This window comes from Myxine glutinosa, chromosome 1 (genome assembly GCF_964187855.1).
Source record: "Myxine glutinosa chromosome 1, kmMyxGlut1.1, whole genome shotgun sequence".
Taxonomy (NCBI): Eukaryota; Metazoa; Chordata; class Myxini; order Myxiniformes; family Myxinidae; genus Myxine; species Myxine glutinosa.
This window is the reverse complement of record NC_136261.1, coordinates 295,932,060-295,942,359: the sequence shown is the minus strand read 5'-3', so window position 1 is coordinate 295,942,359 and position 10,300 is coordinate 295,932,060. Positions and strand designations below refer to the sequence as shown.

The window sequence follows — 10,300 nt, the reverse complement described above, 5'->3', positions numbered from 1 at the left end:
AGTGGTTGCAAAGAAAATTTGTGGAGACCAGGCAAAATGGGAAAATATGTCAGATATGACCCTAGGACAGAACAGTGATTCGTCAATTGACATGAGGTATGAACCAGAGGTGACGACCGATGATCTTCAATCTCAGTCAATAGATGGACCTGTCCTGACATCATTGGGGAAAGGGCTTATGCAAGGAGTCATCCAAAATGATTAATTTGATTTATTGATGAATATTGATAAATTAATTGAAATTGAATAATTGAATTGAACTGATTAAATCTAATTGAATAAATTTAACTGAATAAATTGAACTGAATAAATTGAATTGAATATATTGATTGTTTGATTGATGAAAATGCGGTCTCAAGAAATAAGCTTTGATATCTTTGTGAGATATTATCAATGTGAAGACAACCTTGGAAAATTGAGCAAGGTGGTGAGTTTATATATAGATATATATGTGCGGTTACCATTGTGTGATTTCCCCTTCAACAGAGCGGACACCTGAGGATTCACCCATTTCATACTGACCCTTTGGCTCATCTGCAAATACTGATCTGTGAGATTGGATTGTGCAAAAGCCACAGGTGAGAGAGATTCTCTGGAAATCACCGTTTGAACAGGTGGAGAGATCCTTCCTGGAGGTACGAGTGAAGCTTTAGAAGAACAAGCTACAACACATCCAACGCTACTTTGATAAAAGGCAGAATGGGAAATGGAGCCTGCAAGAATACACAAGGACAACCAGAGATTCCACAAAAAGGTACTTGTACACATCATATGTACGACCGTTATGGTACGGAAGCTATAAGGCAGGTCGAGAATTGGTATTTGTGGACAAAGGGACATGATGAGGAGTTTCCAAGAGATGGTACATTTGAGCGAAGTCGATTGGAAAGATTGGAACAAAGATTGAAAGCCAGGAAGAGACAGAATCTAACGGTAGACTGGCTTGCATTCCATCTTTGGGATGGTGAATCCAGACAACGGGAACAGCAAGAACGGATAACGGATCTAGAACTTAAAATAAAAAGGATACAGGATACAGTGGAGGTGACAAATGCACAACTGCCCTCGAAATTAGGAATGAAAGTGACAGTTGTCCCATCTGATTTCCAGTTGTCTCCCCAAAAAGGACGGTACAGAGAATTTTTTCGTGTTTCAGGAGATAACGAGAGATTGCAGTGGCAACTCAGGGATGTAGAGATGCAGCCCAGCAATACAAGTGCACAGGTGCACAGACCAGGCAACGACAGAAACCGGTGTTTCAAGTGTGGATGGATGGGACATTGGAAAAGAGGATGTCCGTATACCAACAGGAAGACAAGTTCATAGGGTAAACCAAGATCAAGGGTACCAGTGCTGACCGATACCTCAGACAACGATTAGGCCTTCATTGTGACAAATCCCAAATGACGATTGGCCTCAACAAATTAGATTACTGGACAAACATGAATAACTGTCGATGATTCTTGGGTCTGAAAAGTTTTCGGAGCAAGAATTATTCATTTTTCTTTTGCTTGTAAGCAAATTGATAATTAATTGATCAAATGCCGAAATTTGATCTTTTATGTTGGGCACAAAATTTTAAATTTACAAAGTTTGGAACAATTGCTTTGCAATTTTTGGCAAACCAAGTGACAAGAGTCACATCATGATCAGGTGGGAATTTCGGACTATTGTTCCACACGAATGATAGGTCAGTGTTTTTGTTTTTGTGTATCAATCTTACAAGATTGTTGACACCGACAGTGTGCCTTGTCTGAAAAATAGATAGTTCCATGGGGATGGGATCGCATATCGAGAGAATTCGTAAAATAAAAAATAGAAATATAATTTGATTATGAAAATTATCACTTTTGTCAAGGGAGATGGAGAATAAAGATTTGATTTGCTGAGTTATGAGCAGCTATTCATTAATAGTAAAAAAATTGGAAGTAATCTTGGGATTCCATTGTGATAGAATTTATATGAGAATCAAAGCTATTTATGGATATGAACTTCATAAAAAATGTGGGAGTACAAAATTAGCCAAATTTTGGAGAGGTCTTACACTGACTTCCCAGAGTACTCTGCTCACGGATTTTATATATATATAAACTTGAATTTTATCAGAATATAAATTGGGCTGTATGTATGGATGTGTATAAGGCATAGATGATATGGGAAAATAGTAAAGGAAATTTTGCTGGTTTGAACTATTGTGAGTTTTGAGTTCTGGAGTTCAAACAAAGTCACTGGTTAACAGATGAGAAAGGATAGTAAATAAATTATTCGATGCTGGGTAAATTAAGTACGATATTACTAAGACTTATGAGAGCTATTGTTCTTCCTTACAGCAGTGGAAAATTATTGGGAAAGAAATTAGATCCAACATAATGAATCTATAAAAGAATGTGATAGGGATAATATCCTCAATTTGTACTAATTATTTGATTGTGGGTAAAGGAATTAATTTATCGTAGTGGATTGTTAACAGCAGCCGGAAAATGTCCTGAGAGTGTGCATCCATGTAATCAGAAATCCCAGATTTGTTTTTACAAACAACATTTTAGTAGAGGTCTTGTGTGGCCGAGCACTTCCTTGGTAGATAAAAAAACGGTACTGCATGCTGGCAGCCACTTTTGCGGCCAGTTAGGCCAAACAAATTGAGAGGAAATTGTAGTTAAATACGTAAGTTACACATGGCTATTTGTAAAAAAGGAAATTTGTTGAGATGGGAAACATTTTTCGAAGGTTTATTAAAGTGTTATAATATGACATGTGGCAAGGCAAACTATTGGATGGGAAAATTAGATCTGGTTATAGAATAAATTTATTGACCCCTTGAAGTTAATTCCTCGAATCATTGTTTCACTGGCATTTTTTGTTCACATTGGAAATAGTTTGGTAGAGCCTTGGTTAAATAAAACCTTTGGTTGCGGTATCTTGGAACGAATTGATAAACCATAGGAGATTGATAAGAATAGAAACAAATATGGACCCAAAATAGAAAGTTGGATTCATACCTCTCATTGCAAGCAAGCACATGGGGCTAAGGTGGACGATCCCACAGAAAATGAGGCTGCACCGAGCAGCCCAGCAGAACATTCAGTGGCAGATAAATGATAGTCGTGATTTACAATCATTTGAATTACATTTTAACACCCCTTGCATTGATAAACATTACATTTTCAACATGTGATATTCCTACTTGGGATAGTGACATTTATTTGCCTACATGACATACAATTACCTGCTGATATTAATACAACATGAGTGAAAAATGTATCACAACTACACTCATGATCAGGGGATTGAGTTCAACGCCGGGAGATAGGGGGATCAGGGTAAGACAAATAATCTGATTTATGTTACATATTAAGGGATTTTCTTTATTTACCTTTTAGGAAGCTTGTTAGTTTGGTATATAATGTTGAATGTCATCGACATATAATTATGTCATAGGTATGAATATATACAAGGAGTAGCAGACTTGTTTGTTGGTTTAGTAGTTATATTGGCAATTGTTTTAGTGGTGGCTTGCTTGAAAGCCTTAGTGACGGTGTGTTTGAATAAGGTAACCAACAACACGACGATAACGCATGAAGTGACAAATGAGGAAAGAAATGTGGAACCAGAAAAGGAAGACTTTTATGGCGACATAAATACTGAGATTAAAAGATTAAATCAAGTGATGTTGCAAATGAACACAGTAGAATTAAGATAATGGCATAACGACAATGTTATGAGTTGTGTCAATTACAATATCAGTGAACTCATATCACCACGAGTGACACACTGTTAAAAAAAAAAAAAAAGGGAAAAGAAAAAGTGGAGAGGAATTATGGTAATAATACATTATGCTTAATTTGTTGGTTTGGGAAAATTGTTGTTGGGAATTAGATATTCCCGTTTGTGATTGTAATCATATACAATTTATTTTCTTAGAGTAGTGCTAAAATACCTGCATGAGTTAATTTTTGAACTATATTAACCTGAAAGCAATTGTGGATGCTATTCTTAGTTTAGTTGTAAAATACATACCTGATTGAATATTATTTGTGTGACACATATAAATGAATATAACTTTTTGTGTTAAGGAAAAACAACAAATTGATGAATGTGAAACTGTCGGAAGATATACATGATTATGCTGATTTCATGGTAAGATGTACCCTATCTGATTCAGTGTGTGTGGAAAGCAGATTCAGATGTGACTGAGCATAAGGATAAGACGAGATCACATTTTGAAGGGAGTGCTAACGGAATTGGGAAGAAGTTCGAGAAAGAAAATTTGTGGCTAAAAAAATGAAGTTAATCGTGGCATACACCCTCTTTCTCAAAGAATGATGAAGACATTCTCCCGTGTAACTTGGAGATGAATGCTTACCTTCACCAAGGAAATTTATGTGACCATTTGCCTGGACCACACTGCAACATATGAAAGAAAGGCGATCACTTACTCTTGTTCGAAGGCTTCGAACATTCACCACATCAGAAGTTGCAGGACAACGACATTTTACCTGCAACCTCTGTGAAATGCGGGGACATATGTTATTACTTCACCAACGTCCGGGGAACCAGGATGGAGCTGCAAAAAAAACGGCTGTGCCCTTGTCACAACAGCTGTGCACGATTCTGCTGGTTGCTCCTGGTATGGACCATGAATGACCTGAACACCATGGTCCCAACATCATTGTGGATGCATCCGGCATCCCTGTTCCACATCTTGCTGGCCAATCAACGTCACACCAATACTTGCTGCCCACTCACAATGAGGGAGGAGGCAAGTCGACTACAACTGGGTGAAGGCCTTGGTCAGGAATTACTATGGTTTACAGCAAAAAGTGGCAAGAATGCTACATGGAGAGCAGGGTCAGTCTATGACTCCGCAATGTTACCACAACAGCGAAATCCTACACGAAGTAGTGCAGGAGCTATGAAGACATTAGGAGAAAATGTTTCATACCTGGATTCAAACACAAGTGATCAGCCCTTCCTTTCAAACAAAGTCAACATTTGTGTGGAGGAAAACGTTTTTGCCAGATGGTGCAGATGCTTTACGAAACTTGAAAATGAAGTGAAATTGTTGTATCTTGGTGATGGTGAAGTGTTGTTTTGAAAAGATATTTGTGATGCAAATGCAATAGATTGAACAATATGGAAGGAGTCAATGACCAACGAAATGTTTTGTGATTCTTGCAGGATGACGGTGTATGCCTAAGGGAATTTGATTACTTGTAGATATTGATTATTCACTTATACTTGTAATGATGTTTACTTGCAGTGATTGATTATTTACTTATACTTGTATTGATGTTTACTTGCAGTGATTGATTGTTTACTTATATTGATGTTTAGATTAATGGTTAATATAAACAAAAACAAAAAGATGAGGGAATTGTGGAAATGTAACTCATTGATTTGGGACTCGTAACGAAGCAGATAGACGATTTCGTAAATGAGTGTCAGGAATGTGCATGAACATGGTAATCTCTTGTCCACCTGGTCACAGCCCCAGGCTGGAGCACCCCCCTATTGTTTGGTAAATGGAACTCGCAGCAGGAGGGGAGCGAGCTGGTGCCAGTGAGGCGACCGAGTAACGTTTGCGGAGAAAGCATTAGAAGCAGCGGAGAAGGGATTACGATTTCAGCGCACAGGGGATTAACTGAAGCTTGCCCATATAAACAGAAGAGACTTGGAGTCAAGGAGCACTTGCCACGATAACCCCTGCCCGACGGAACGAACGAGCACTCATCATCAGAACCTCTGCCCGACGGGAGGAAGGACGACGGGAATGGCGGAGGAACATCGGCCGAACAAGAAGGACCATGCGGATAGAGTGACCTGGTCCATTGAGTTAAACGGTAGTTATTTGGTATTGGAATGAAAGTGAACAACCAGTTAATAAAGTCATGACCTTTTGTAAAACCTGTTTCCGACCATTGGCGTCTTGAGTCTCACCTACACTTCCACGACAGTATCAAGGTTTAATGAAACCAAAAAGCTCCAGTAAACAAACGAAAAATAAAAATAATTCCGTTAAAAAAAACGGAAAAAAGTATTATGATTTGTAGCACGAAGCGAAAAAAACCGAAGAGGGAACCGCTCTAAGGGGGAATAAGGGGGGAACCCTTACCGGTATCACCACGTGTGGCTCCCTCACTCTCTCACTCTCAAGAGGGGGGAAGGGATGATAATGTGGAAGGGGGATACACAAAAGACGGCACAAAGGTGAGAAAAGGAAAAGGGAGGGTAGAGATACAAACCACGAGTACGGACCTACAAGGCCAAAACACGAGCAGACGCCATGACACCACACCCAACGCACCAACAGCCAGCATGTGGCGACAGAGAGAGAGGGGGGAGGAGGAGGAGGAGGGAGGAGAGGGAGAGGGAGAGGCAGAGGCAGAGGCAGAGGGAGATGGAGAGGGAGATGGAGAGGGAAAAAGCAGCGGGACAGCACAGACTTTTCTTAGCCTAGATTTCCCCCGAACCACGTGACCGATGACGTCATCATTATTTTTTTTCTAAACTAATTTATTCATAGATTATGCTCAAGAAATTTCATCTTGATCGGATAAAGTTTTGTACTTGTCGAATTATGACGACATAATGGAGGCACCTATGACATCATTAACATATTTTATTCCCCATGGAGAGTTCTTTACAATGAGCCACGTCTCAATTTTTTCTGTTCAGAACTATCGGAGATTGTTACGTGCTCCTCCCCAAATCCCGATCACGGTGTACCTCCGAGCCCCGAAAGGAGTCACGGCAGAAAGATGTGCTATTATGTGTGCCAATGACCAATGGTGAAAACACACCAATCAGTTGTTCCAAAACCCAAGTATTGTATTAAAATCACACAATAATAACAAGTAACACACGTACAAGAAAACCTCAATTGCACCGCAAACACCATATAATTCCGATGATGGTACCACCAGTTTCTTCACTCAATAACTCACGGTACTCCACGTGAGCGAACTGTAACACCCCCAAAGTCACTGTCACGACACCAGGCCAAAGTCGATCCTCGCTCCGGTGATCACAAGAAAAAAGGTCGTACTGAGACCTGAACCCAGAACGGCTAACAGTCGACGCTGCAGACGAGCCGCTGGGTGAGATCGGGCCGACGTCGGTCAGGTAAAAGTTCACCCAAAAGGCGACTGGGAATTCACACCTTCGGTTCAACAGATGATGACGCTGACATGAACGAGCAGCAGTTCCCAAGTGGGGAACCGCGAATTCCCAAGCGAAATCCACGACACACACGAGAACCAGGCTAACGGCTGGTGCGAGGTGAAATGGCGGACGGGCCCTTAATGGAGGCGTACCTGCTCTCCAGCAATGATTCACTTTCGGAACCAACAGCAAAACCAGTCACACAGGTTTATCTGCCACAGCAATACCGACACTGTCACAGGAATCCCTTTCCCGGGGAAACCAATATTCGCTCGTGACCAATGTCCACCAGAGTCCGCTCGACACCTCGAAGCAGATCGGCCTTTCTTTCCCGATCTCACTTGATCCGCTCCAGCCTCTTCCTCTTCTTCCTCTTCCGGTTTCTCCCGATCCATTTTGTTTTTCTTTTGAAACACTAATTTTTACCTTTGAAGACAGTTATCTCCATTTCACACACAAACTGTAACAACAATAGCATATGAAACTAAAAATGCTTCCAGTGGATGAAAACCACAATGACGGAAGTGACCAATCCGTAACAGAGATATCGAGGTGCAAAGTTTTTCGGGTTTTCCAAGATGGCGGCCAAACCACGTGATCTATGACGTCATAATTACCATTAAAAAATACTACAGGTGGAGTTGCACCTATGGTGAAAATGTCCTGTCAATCGGACCAATGGTTGCAGAGAAAATCTTATTTATTCTGTGCGGACAAACAGACAGACAGACAGACAGACAGACAAACAAAGACTCAAATGCAATACCCTCTCCTCTGGCGAGGGTAAATATGTTGACCATAGCAGATACTTGTGAAATCCCTGAAATAAGTTGACCTTAGGCCTTTGTTGACCTTTTGGCCTATGTTGACCTCAAAAATAATTGGTTGTTGAATTCAGTGTCCAGATATGTAAATCCTCCTCAAATTTCAAGGCAATCAGATGAAAAGTGATGAGCTCAGGAATTGGACAAAGTTGTTGATCTTTGGCCAATGCTGACCTTTTGACCTCAAAATCAAAAGGCTTCTTCCTTCTGACCAACTCTATCATTTGGTGAAGTTTCGTAAAGATTGGTTTTAAATTGTGACATGTAGGCGATTGACATACAGACAGACAGATGAAATAACGCACAAGATCAACCAATATAGAGTACTTGAAAAACCTTCGATTTCCGCAAGTAATGAATGTAGTATATGTCAGGAAATTGCCACAATCGCTGGTTGTGATCTCCTTTGGTGGGTATCAGAAGGCAGAATGAATACACCCACCGCCTACCCCCAAGACCCAAGGGATCCATCATTTTCTCGGTTGATGTTTTGAAGGAGTGAGCGTCGATGTCGTCAATCTTAAGCATTTGAACATTTTCAGATGTTCCACATCATATGGATTATTTACTCCAAGCATGTTTTTAAGGATCATCTCCAAGCCCCACACAGGTTCCAGTTGTAGCTCGTTTGTTGATATTTCCTGGTATCTCATTCAAATACTGTGCTCCTTGCAGTTGTTGTCTATCACTCGAACCACTCTGACTGTTACTTGCATGAGGTCAATTTCCTTTATGGAAAATATATCTTCTTGTACTTGATTTCCCCGTTTGGTTTTTCCAATGCATTTAGATCGGTCATTGGGTAGCATGATACTTTAACGAGTGATGCCACCTTTTTAAATGTGTCAGTACAATATCTGCCCAGGTGATTTGTAAAAAGGTATTTTTTATTATATTGTCGTGTTCCTGGCGATTAAAATCTTTCCCAGGATCGAATAGCCGAGCAAGCTTTAACTCCGAGGCACTGATCAAATGCGGACTTAATATACGTGGGAGTGGAGGGGAAGAACGGGGAGTGGAGGGATTAAGGGTCTTACCTGTGGTTCGTCGGACGTTCCCAAACCTGCAAAAAAAGAACTCGCACGAAAACGGATTTTAAAATGTACAAAAATAACAAAAGGATTTATTAAAAGAAAATACCGATAATAAGAAAAGCGCAAAGGTAAAACTAAATTCCTATTGGATCCTCCACACAAGATTTAAAACACAGTCTGTGAACGGGTCCCGGAGGTCCGTGAGCGGGAACACGCCTTGGTGCGAAGTAGGCCTCGTTGCGCCCTCGTTCTTTATGCCGCACCTTGTCACGCTGCAGCCCAGCAGCACTCATCCATGCGTTGTTCCCGCCTGGAAATCTGCAGCTCTCCGTCCGTGGCTCTTCCGCCTTACGTCCACCAGCAAAGTCCTGGAACACAGCCGCTGCGATGAAGCCCAATTAAGAGAGAAATGTCAGCACACAGCCGTCTCCCACCAAAGTCCGAACCAAGCCGGCCAAAAGTCCGTCAGCTCATTCTTTTCTCGGCCAACCTTTCATGTCATCGGTGCTTCTTCTCCAATCCCTGCAGGCCAACACCACAGGCTCAGCTCTTCACCACTCAACACGCCGTCCGCCTTCGTGACGCAGTCCGACTTCGTGATTCAGTCCGCCTCCGTGACGCAGTCCGCCTTCGTGACGCAGTCCGCCTGTCAATCATAACCCTGACCAATGGTGTCTCCTCAAGGTGTGGCTTTTCGGCCTGCCTGACCCTGTGGTGATGTAGCTGGTTGCCATGCCATCGGCATTGATCAGAACTGGCTTCTGGTTGGTTTTTATTGTTATTTAAAGCAGTTAATGGGCAATTCCTTCTCTACTCTACGTCTTATAGGGTGCCATAAGGGCCAAAGGATGTAAATCACCGAGGGAAAGACATACAGGGAATGAACATAATCCCTGAGCTAGTTAACATGCCCCATTCCTCATAATGGGGATGGAGATACACCTTAATCTGCCATCCGGGCTAAACAAAATCCTACTTATTACATGGTGGTGGTTCTTCTTCTTCACAACAATCATAGCATGCTACCGATACAAATCTACCTGGTCTAAAGTAATCACTACCCCACAAACATAACAATATTATGGACCGTGACCACTTGGCCACAGTTTCTCTTTGGAAGGATTAGACAACATAATGTCGTCCTTATTGTATAACTAGCACACCTGGATAGTTTATATAGATGAACGGATCATATTTGCTGGGAGCACTCATCCTCACTGTGGTGCTCTCCCAACAAGGGAGGAGTTTCTTTGGCAGTAAGTGAGGGGAGAGGGTGATGAG

At 41.4% G+C, this 10,300-nt stretch overlaps 1 protein-coding gene across 1 annotated transcript in view; it reads right to left on the bottom strand.

The window, feature by feature from the left end:
• The window catches only part of LOC137413340 (protein-L-isoaspartate(D-aspartate) O-methyltransferase-like), a 53,656-nt gene that overhangs the window by 22,681 nt on the left and 20,675 nt on the right, over positions 1–10,300 (bottom strand). The gene's annotated exons all lie outside the window — the stretch shown is intronic.